Raw genomic sequence first — 11,660 nt, forward strand, 5'->3', positions numbered from 1 at the left:
ATGACCAGTTATCGCTGACATCATTGATGAGTAGTGTTGTCTTGTTGGCTTCTGCTGAACGATCCAGGAGGTCTGATTCCTGGAGAGACCAATTACTTTTATGATTCAGAGATCATATTTTATCTATTTGTCTATTTTGGGATACAACTGAGTGTAATATCCAGATGTACGCTATCAACATAATGGATATTTCATGGTATTGCTCAACTCCTCGTGAAGCCAAGTCAAGTCGTAGATAAATAACCTTAGTTTAACTACTACATTTTCCAAGATGTTCACGGTTATACACGTTGGGTTGCATCGGAAAGGTCTACATAGGCTTGGCACTGGCCACAGACTCCAAGGAGATCTCCAACTCTTTTCCTTATCCATTGGCAGAATTAAACACTTGTCCAAGTTGGTGTCCAGATCACAGCCTCTGACTTAGACACCTAAAGATGACAGCATGGCAAGAATACCAAAAAAAAAAGAGTAACATTGCAATAGCTGTGATCAAGACAATGTTCATACAAGCCATCATTACACAGGAGAAGGTTGGAGCTGGCAGAATTATAATGTATCCATTAGTATTATTTTTTGCTCCATTTTCTGAATGTTTTATATTCCAGTCACTAACCAGAATTTTATTTTTCAATGAGATGGGCCCTCACATAATTTGCTTAAGTAAAATACGGCATCTCTTGCTAAGCTTTGGAGAGTGGATGGACCTCCCGCCACCACTCCACCCTCCCTGGCAGGCACAGCCACAGCTCTGGTCACCTGCTCGCAGTAACTTGAACCCAAAGGCCTCTCTCTACTACTCCCGGGGGAACCAGGCTTCTGGAGTAGCTCTGCTGCTTCTCCCACAGAGGCTGTGACCTGCTTTTTGCTGGCAAAGTGTCTCACTGCACCTAGGGCATGAGTATGCATCATAATCTTCCACAGCCAATGGCTAGCAGCCTTGAAATACTTAAGGCTCTTGCTCTATGGGAGGGTGCCTCAGCAATAGGTTCTAGTTTGCTAGTATCTTGCAGTGGTGTGCTTTTTCTATGTTCATCTGCCTGTGTACTGACTTTTGCCTGTTTCCTGGATCTGACCCTTCTCAGCTTGACCTGACCTTTGCCTGATCTCCATTCTGACCATGAGCTGCCTGCCCTGACTTTGGACTGTTTATGAGATTGCACAAACTATGCCTGCCTTGCACTGGTGTCTCTTGACCCACCAGGGTCAGCAGTCACTTGAATAAAGTCTATTCTGATAGAAAGCAGCCTGGTGGTTCCCCTGCAGTTAAGTCCAGACACAAGTGCTTCAAGTCTCTCAGCAGTTCCCTCTCAAGTCTCTCAGCTGATCCCTCAAAACTGCTGACAGCACCAGACAAGTGATGTTGAAAGCATATTGATGTTCATACTAAGTTATATGTATATAAGCCACAAAGCTCTCGAGACAGTTCCTTCATGTTTAGTGTCCCAGCCTCACTGCACTCATTGCTCTGAACTCCTCCCCTATGCTTATGAATGACAACTCTAGCATCCAACCAAGAGACCACTAGAGACTGAATCGTGTATTCAACTCTGCATCTACCACTCGGAGCAGGTCAAGGTGGCAGCATAGTCAGGAAACAGGGTCAAGGTCAGGAACAAGTCTAGTAGTAAAGAAACTGAAAGAAACAGGAACCAGGATGAATAATCCCAATCACCAATGAGTGTCTGGACATGGTGCCTTTAAACAAGCCAGCAGATCTAATATTATTTTCTGGCACCAGTTGCCAGTAGCAGTCAAGTAGCCGCTCGAGGTGAACAGAGCCGTAGACTGAACCAGAATACAGAAGTCTAACGAGAAGCAATCAGCTGCCACTTTGGAGCTGCAGTTGCTCGCTTGGATGTGGTGCTGGAACCAGTTGAGGTGGCAATGCCAATAGTAAATCAGGAAACCATCAACTACGTACACAGTACACTACAATGATTAGTCTGGAGAATGTGACTGTAACATTGTTGATATCACATGGCCTTGGGAAGGACTATGACACCAAAATACCATGACATCACTGCCATGGAGAGCAAACACTAATAAACATTGTCACGATGAAGGCTCCAGGTCGTATAAAGCTTGTCATTCGGAGATGAGACAATGAGTTTTTCCTGTGACAGTTGTTAGGAAAAGATATCAGTGTTTGCAGTTGTTTGGGATGTTTTATGATCGGGCGGACCCTCACAGGTGTGCAGGATTTCTCATCGTAAGGAGCTCCAGACGTCTTGATGTCTAGGGGATTGTTATTTGTGTTTTGTTGCTGAGAAATGGCAGATGACTGGATCCAATAGATAAATGGCAGATAGCTGGAAATGGGTCGAATGCTTTTTAAAGAGTCACTTTCTGGGGGTTCATGGCCCACCTTAACCCACAACTTCTCCAAGATGACCTAAGCTCGACATCCTCTTATGACCTAATGCAATATGGAAAACAGATTATTCGGTCACCATTGGGTGAAGAGATGGACAGCTGTTTATCATCATTTATTCAATCATGATGGGGTCACTTTAGGGCTGAATGATCTGTTGTGAGAGTCAAGTCCAAGTTTATTTGAGGGACCTAACGATGATCCTTAGTTAACGACCCAATATAATGACTCTCTTCCTTTAAAGAAGACCAGATCAACTCTGTCCAAAAATACGTCTGGTCTCCGGCAGCCTGTGTATGAAGAAGCTTCCATGACCCCATCTAAGTTTACTGCAGGAAATTGAAATATATATCATGATCTCCACCACCACGTGCATATAGGGGACAGATTTATAACAGCAGATGTATCACCGGAATGAACCTAGAGAGAGGAAATGTTGTGTAAAATTATCTACATTCGCTATGTTAGCAACATGCATGCTATGTACTAGGACATAAGTCACTTAATATGCAATTCAAGGGGTATATTGGCCTGTGGAGTCCAAATTTTTTGAATATGTTTGAGCAAGTTTCACTGCTCTCTCTTGCATGGACAGAGCTAGTCATAACCTGGGGCGTCTGTTATGGTCCACCACTCACTTCCTGAAGGCTTCTATTAATCTTGAAAGTCAAGAGCTTGTCTACAGTTCAAAGTAAAGAAATGGAATAGACGGCTCTACTGTTCAGGTAAATGGTAGAGATTCAAAACTCCTTGATCTGACTCACCCAGTCAGAGGCATAAAATTACAAAAGGATAAAGGATAAGCAGGCACACTCTTATTTGGGTACAAGGTAATGATTTATTATATTCTAGTGTTCGTGGGGTCTGGTGGATGGATGTAAAAAGTGTATAAAAGTAGTCCCTTTTAATAAATGGAAAATGAAAAATGAAAATTGAAGGTGTATTGAAGTGATAAATAATCACCACTGGATGAGAGGTGATGGATGTCCTGGAAAAATTGTTGGATAAGAAAATGTATAAGAAAATGTATAGGATACTTAAATAAAGAGTAAAATATCTGGATAAAATCTAGATAGAAAACCTTGGAAAAACAATGTTCATAGAGTCTTTCAAAAATAGATAAAAATACCTAGAAAAAATATATTCATAAAGTCTTACATATAGTGGTCACTGATCAGAAGTAAAATCAAGTAGGAGATGTATGGGATAGTCATTCAGAGTCGCTATAGAGAGGATTATTGTCCAATAATGCCCCTTTGTGCAATTGTATCTCTGTTTATGGGATATAATGTAGATAACAAATTGCCGCTGAGCAGAGGATCAATGGTGCGCCTTTTCAAAGTGTAGTTTACAGATGTAACAATTTATGGCTGGTGGTAGTTATGTTCCATATGATGCGCTGTGGAGGAAAGGGGTGCTCTGTGCCTAGGTGCGGCGTCCCGCACTGTCTCTGGCTACAGAGATCACTTACCCTTCCCGGCGTTTGTTCTCTTGGGTCCTCTGATGGTCTACTGTTCCTGGGAGGCTGTTGCGATCCAGTCCGGTTCTCAGGAGTCGGCGGCGTGCCTCGTGTTGCCAAGGACGCCGGGGGGTGTGGTTCGCGCGTCTAGAGAGTGACGTAGATGGTCACGTGATCACGGACTTTCTTTCAAGCGCCTTCACAGTGTTCCTCCTACTCTGTTGCGAGTAGTGAATATTCCGGTAATCCTCAGCTTTCTTAAGAAAGACATCACATCTGGAGGCTTATTGAAAGGCAATGCCCTCACTGTTGATTAAGTTGTCTATCCTTTTTAGGCTCTTGCACCTGGTGCATGTGACCATAACACAAAAACACAACTCCATGATATCAAGACCTTTTAGGATACATATGGACAATAAGATAGCGGTCACTTGGGTGCTAGAAAACCTGAATGATATGCCCAAATAAACACATGGGATCGGATTACTACAATCCTTCATTAGACCTGATGACAACAATCTTTGGTACCCTAACATAATGACAATCTTCGAGACCAGATCTTGTCTACCACTTAACAATCCAGTCTTGTGCAACCACAGTAAGTGTTGAATCACTGACCAACGATCTGTCACGGATCAGCGGGCGTGAACCCACTGTGCCACTGACTGGCTATACTCTGGAGAGGCCGTGTCTAAGCAACTACCTGGTTTTCACTAGAGCCTCAGATGGTGAGGATAGACTTGAGCCGTTAGCATAGTTACCAGGGGCTGCTCCAGAGCAATCCCCGAGTCAGTGGCAGCTGGTCCAGGGGGGCCAGGAGGTACCTGAGTAGGTACCGGAAGTATAAGCGTAGTCAGGCGGGCAGAGACATTACCAGGAGCCACGGAGCAGGACCAAAGGATAAGGCAGAGACGTGGTCAGATAGGCAATAGGTCAGAGTGATGTACTCCACCATTAGAGCAGTGTAACATGAACCCAGCCGAATTTAGGCTGTGTCCAGGGCTGAGTGGAAGCTGTGGAGTGGAATCCTCAAAAGCAATCACACCTACAGCAACAGAGCCCAGGACTGCAGCTGTGAAATGGAAGCATCAGCCACAGGTCACCGCTAAGCGCAGCGCCCGGGACCACGGCGATAGGCAGGGAAACAGCAGCGTACAGCAGCCGCTGTTACACGACCATCATCAAGTTTTGGACTTAGCAATGTTTGAGCCCATTACTCATCTCATTATAACTTAACACTGCATTCTTGCCGCAGCCATGTCAGGTCTACATGACATCTGACCCACTGCAAGGACATCCTTGGAGGAAGCTTTACAGGTTAGATCCGGCTGTAACCCATGTTTGTGTATAAGGCACTATCCTTCTGAGCTACTCTTTTGCCATGACTCGGATCCTGTCCTTAGCCTTGCTTCTAGACTTTGCAAATCTTGCGCCTTCGGATTTGTCACCTCCTGGACTGTCTTCTAATAATTACAATATATAGCAATGTCCCCAATTACGTCGCCTGTTGCGAGCATTGTTTGTATCCAGGTGAAGTGGGTCCAATACACAGTCTAAGCACAAATAACATTGGAGGAAACCATGCTGCTCTATATTCTCGAAGGAAGCTGGATCACAATCATTCACCGTACAGGTATCGCTCCTCCTTTGGTTTAAACCTTCCTCTATGTAACCAAACGGAGAGCACCAATAGTGAAGCACCGCAAAGTGAGGTCAAATAAATAACATTTACAGGTGAAACTCGAAAAATTAGAATATCGTGCAAAGTTCATTTATTTCAGTAATGCAACTTAAAAGGTTACACTAACACATGAGACTCATTACATGCAAAGTGAGATATTTTAAGCCTTTATTTGGTATAATTTGGATGATTATGGCTTATAGCTTATGAAACCCTAAAGTCACAATTTTGAGGTCCCCTTTGCTCAGGGGGTATGGATTAATTAGCTGACTAGAGGGTGACACTTTGAGCCTAGAATATTCAACCTTTTCACAATATTCTAATTTTAAGCTGCATTAATGCATTTCCTTTTAATTTGCATTACTGAAATAAATGGACTTTTGCACAATATTCTAATTTTTTGAGTTTCACTTGTATTATGCTTATAAAAGTAAAAGTATCAACAGAATGTCAAAATACAAGCAAGGTCCCTCGTATCACACCCGACCTTGCTTTCGCTTTCGCTTCATCAGGGGCCTATGTTCACATTCATTTTGGCCTTCACTTTATACCCCTTCAGGTTGAAATGAAGACCCCCCCCCCCCCCTCTCAATCCACTTGGAGTATATTGGAGACTTCGATCATTAATACATATATATCTCTTTTTATATTTACATCTAAAACATCATATCTCTTTAATATCTCTTCCACTACATTATTATAAAACCGACATTATCATAAAAGGCTTTTAGTTTCTTACACACATGTTCCACCTCTCTATATCTTGTGCCTATCCCTAAGTTTCATATTATTCCACCAGGTGACCACACATAACCCCACCCCACCCGATACATTTGGCTGACTCGCCCTACTACTAGCTCAAGTTGTTTTGCATACTTTTTCCAATCACGTGATCAAATTCAGCCAATGGGGAGTTCATCTAATTTCCCATTCATACTTTTTGACGATCACATGCGTATGTCAGCAAGTGGCTCCTCCTATTCCACTCACATTTTTTAACCACATGGTGCAAATTAACCAATAGAGGAATTACTACTTCGTTCCTATTTACTACACCTATCCACAGCATCCACACTACACAGCTCCGGCTTCAGATCTAGTTCTAATCATGTCCTGTCCTTGAGCATTGACATCTTTTCTAACTTCCTTTATGTGCTCCAAACATACATAGCAGAGTATCTGCTGCCAATCGGTGATTATTCTGAGGACCACATCCTTGAAGTCTGACTGGGGAAGTCCATACCTCCTTGTGAGGAGATTCCTTGGATTCTGGACTTCAGTTTAGCCAGCATCAAATCAACTGCAGTTCAAGAATCCCTTTCTCTGATAAGAATTCTACCAGATCCTCACTCATCCTATCTCCATGAAGGTCGAGACTTGACCTGGGTGGTCATCTAACAATTTTATTTTGTCCGTAAGAATTATAAAGTTCTCAGCCCTACCACTGATCGACACTGGAGGTCCAGCTTGGACATTCCACCACCCTGCCCTTCAGTAGCTTGCTGGAAGGCAATAAAATGTATGCTCTTTTTGTTTTGTCACAATATATTTCCCATGACTGCTCCTCATTACAGAATGCAGAAAAGTTCAGTCTGGGAGACCTGGAGTCCATATAGCCGTGATTACAACTGACTCTAAATTATACAAGCCCTTCAATAGCTCCCCTATTCTTCAAATGCATTGGGTTTCAATTTATAAAGCACTTCTCCTCACGCTATATTTACTTTCCAATCTTAACAAAACTTGGCGAGCCAGGAGGGTGCCAAAGTGCCAATTCCGACCATAAATTCCTTTGCAATTCTTAACGTAAAAAAACTGACTCAAGAAAATCCCAGCTTGCCAAATGCCATACTAAACATGATACCAAGAGCAAGGCACCGACTAATTGACTTCGTAATGCTGTTTGAAGAGCTAACGTTGCACAAGTTCTGCCAGTTTCTCTGTTGCATGAAGTCTGCTCCTTGCGTCCCGTTGGTTTCCCGTGTTTTGGAAAGATGCAAGTTTTTGATGGGATTAATTTCACCAATAGGACTCTTTATTGGTTACACGCCGTCCATCAAGCACCATCATTTACATTCAAGCAAAGAAAGGCTTTTATAGAAACTAGAAACTCTGTTCTGTAGCCACTCCAAATTAAGGAACTGTTCTGAGATCCCTCAAGGAGTCCTTCCAAAGTCCATAAAAGCCTCCAAAATAAAGGTGACTCATACCACAGATTCGGGGCTAGACATGGTAAAGACTGGATATCTTAAGGTTATTTTTTAGACCCGGTCTATGACGATTACCATAAAGGGTCCATCACAGAGAATTATGCAATACTTGTTCTTGCAGGAAGTGAGTTATGTCCATTTGGTGAAGAAGACTGTCCGATGGTTCAAGCATCCGTATCTCAAAACATGATGGACTCAGAAGATAATTCCCAACTAATGGCTGGTAGTCATTTCTCTTTCCATGTCAGCGCCCCTGGTAAATGTTTCTTATAGTGTGGCTGTCCTTAACCTCCTCACGACCGCCGTACGCAGGATTGCGTCTTCGCGGCGGTCGTGCTGCTCTGGGTGGACGCGCCGGTGCGTCCTCTCGCGAGACGCGAGATTTCCGGGTATGCCGGCCCGCGCATGCGCATCGCGGGCCGGCAAAATTCAAAGAAGAAGTTCGTCAGCAGCCTGCCGGCCACGATCATTGGCTGGCAGGTTGATGATTTTCAAAAAATCCAATCAGCAGCCATTTAACCCCACATATTAGTAAATATGATGGGGTTATATGGCTGCTGTGCTCCTCTGCTCCTTCTTTTGGTCGGTTGGTTCCAGGAGAGGAGCAGAGGAGCACATCATCACTGTGAGTACCCACTACAGTACACTTAGCCCCCAGATCACCTCCCAGCACCCAATTAACCCTTTGATCACCCCTTCTTGCCCCTGTCAATCACTAGTGAAAAGGAAAAAAAGTGATCAGTGCAAACAGTCACTTTTTTTTTTTTCACTGGTATTGACCGTTAGGTTTCAGTATAGTTTAGGCCCCTTGGTTAGGTAGTTTAGGGATCAGTTAGCGCCCAGCCCACCGCACCGCAGTCCGTTATTCGCTGATTAGCGTATCGCTAATCAGCATTTGTACTTTCATAGTATCTGAAAGTGATCAAAACTGATCACGGTCAGATCTATAATAGTATTAGTGTCACTTTAGTTCGCCCTCCACCCAAAACGCAGTGTTTGCCCGATCAGGCCTGATCGGTCGCCCACACATGCGTTCACCCACGCCCGCCCCACCGCAGTGACCAAAAAATTTTTTTTTTTTGATCACTGCACATTCACTTTACACGCACTGCGGCGATAAAAAAATCAGTTTTGATATTTTTTATCAACCGCAGCGGCCTCCGGTACTTCGCTAGCCTCCCCTTTGTAAGACAGGCTTGCTTTTTTTTTCTTGGGTAGTCTCAGGGAATACCCCTAAATTTAGTTGCCCACATGTCTAACAGGGGGTATTCCTCTGAAGAGGCCTACAGGCTTCTGACCCAGTCGGATGAGGAGTGGGAACCCTCATCTGATGAATCCAGCGGGTCAGAATACGAACCTGTAGAAAGCAGTGGCTCTCTGACCCAAAGTTCGGACGAGGAGGCTGAGGTCCCTGATACCACCAGGCGTACCCGGCCCCGTGTCGCTAGACCGCAGGTTGCGCAGGATCCGCTTCAAGAGCAGCAGAGTGGGGCTGGTGCTGTCGGATTACGTGGTGAGGCATACACCAGCAGCCCAGCCCTCCCTGGACCTAGTACCAGCACTGCCGTACAACATGGTGAAGTAGCGAGCACCAGAAGGGCAGTTGAAGCTGGTACGGTGGCACGTGCAGTAGTGACCCCGTCGCAGCCACCGCAAAGACGTGCCCGTAGAGCCCCTAGAATCCCAGAGGTGCTGGCAAACCCTGTAGTCCCCAACTTCCGCCGCACCCGTAGTTTTCCCTTTCACTGCCCAGTCTGGAGTTCGGGTTGAGACAGCTCAGATCGGTTAGGCCCTGGGATTTTTTGAGCTGTTCTTGACTGCGGAGCTCTTAGACTTAGTTGTGGCCGAAACAAACAGATATGCCACACAATTTATAACCGCTAACCCGGGAAGCTCTTATGCCCAGTCTTTCCGGTGGAAACCAGTCCAAGTTTCCGAAATTAAAACTTTTCTGGGCCTCCTCCTCAACATGGGCCTGACAAAAAAGCATGAATTGCGGTCATATTGGTCCACGAACCCAATTCATCACATGCCCATGTTCTCTGCTGCTATGTCCAGGTCACGATTTGAGACCATCCTGCGTTTCCTGCACTTTAGTGATAACAGCACCTCTCGTCCCAGAGGCCACCCTGCTTTTGACTGGCTCCACAAAATTCGGCCCCTCATAGACCATTTCAACCTGAAATTTGCAGATATTTATACCCCAGAGCAAAACATCTGCGTAGACGAGTCCCTGATACATTTTACTGGGCGCCTTGGCTTCAAACAATACATCCCAAGCAAGCGCGCCCGGTATGGGGTCAAATTGTATAAGCTCTGTGAAAGGGCCACAGGCTATACCCACAAATTTCGGATCTATGAGGGAAAAGATCAGACCCTGGAGCCGGTCGGTTGCCCTGACTACCTGGGGAGCAGTGGGAAGACAGTTTGGGAACTGGTGTCACCCTTATTCGGCAAGGGGTACCATCTTTATGTGGACAATTTTTACACAAGTGTGGCCCTCTTTAGGCATTTGTTTCTAGAACGGATTGGCGCCTGTGGTACCGCGCGAACTAGTCGCGCGGGCTTCCCCCAACGGCTCGTTACCACCCGTCTTGCAAGGGGGCAGAGGGCCGCACTGTGTAACGAAGAACTGCTCGCGGTGAAATGGAGAGACAAGCGTGACGTTTACATGCTCTCCTCCATTCACGCAGACACGACAATCCAAATTGAGCGAGCAACCAGTGTCATTGAAAAGCCCCTCTCAGTCCACGACTATAACCTTCACATGGGAGGGGTGGACTTCAATGACCAGATGTTGTCTCCGTATTTAGTTTCCCGACGCACCAGACGCTGGTATAAGAAGGTGTCTGTATATTTAATTCAATTGGCTCTGTACAATAGTTTTGTTCTCTACAGTAAGGCTGGGAGAACAGGATCCTTCCTCAAATTTCAGGAAGAGATCATCGCGAACCTCCTGTACCCAGGAGGTTCCGCGGCCCCATCCACCAGTGTAGTTAGCCGTCTACACGAGCGACATTTCCCCAGTGTCGTTCCTGGTACCTCAAACCGACCGCCACCCCGAAAAAAATGTCGTGTCTGTAGCAGGAGTGGAATAAGGCGTGACACCCGCTATTTCTGTCCTGACTGTCCTGACTGTCCTGACCACCCTGCCCTATGCTTTGGAGAGTGTTTCCGGAAGTACCACTCACAGGTACACTATTAGCATAGGGATCATCTCACCAGGATAGGCACACAGGGCTATTAGGGCCCATTCACACAGAGCTGCTGCAAACGTCTCCTTTCACATGGGACAAAGTGCATAACGCACTTCGCCACATCTTTGGGCGATTTGCGCTTTGCACATTGACCCATGGGGAAGGAGAGGTTGTTCTATAAAGGTAAAAAAAAAAAAAAAAAAAAAAAACACCAGTAAGCAAACAGGTTAATGTTTAGTTCAAAAAGTTAAAGTTACATGTTCTGTTCCAAAGTTAATAAAATTATTGCGTTGCGGCCTGGTTTTTTCTTTTTTTTTTGTCTTTTTACCTTCCAGGTGGACCAACCGATCTACTAGCTGCAGCACCGATGTGCATTCTGACAGAAGCATTGCGCTGCTGTCAGATTACACGCAAGTTGGTGTATGCGGCGCTGCAAGACGAGATTTCTCCTCTGCAGTAACAGATAGGTTTGCCGAGGCATACGAGCTGAGGAGGAGGCAGCGTTCCTATGCTTTGGCAAACACTTTGTATATATATAAAAAATAAATAAAAAAATCCCGGCAATGATTTATTCATCCACATCGATTGATGCGAATGGAGAAATCTGGTTTGCCAGGGCATACGAGCTGAGTGGGTATGGATGTTGGGCGGAGCTCCTATGTCCTGGCAGACGCCTTTCCCCTCCATTTTTTTTTTTTGGCAGAGATTTTTTCATCCACATTGATCGATGCGAATGAAG

The sequence above is a fragment of the Bufo gargarizans genome, chromosome 3, assembly GCF_014858855.1.
Source record: "Bufo gargarizans isolate SCDJY-AF-19 chromosome 3, ASM1485885v1, whole genome shotgun sequence".
Lineage (NCBI taxonomy): Eukaryota > Metazoa > Chordata > Amphibia > Anura > Bufonidae > Bufo > Bufo gargarizans.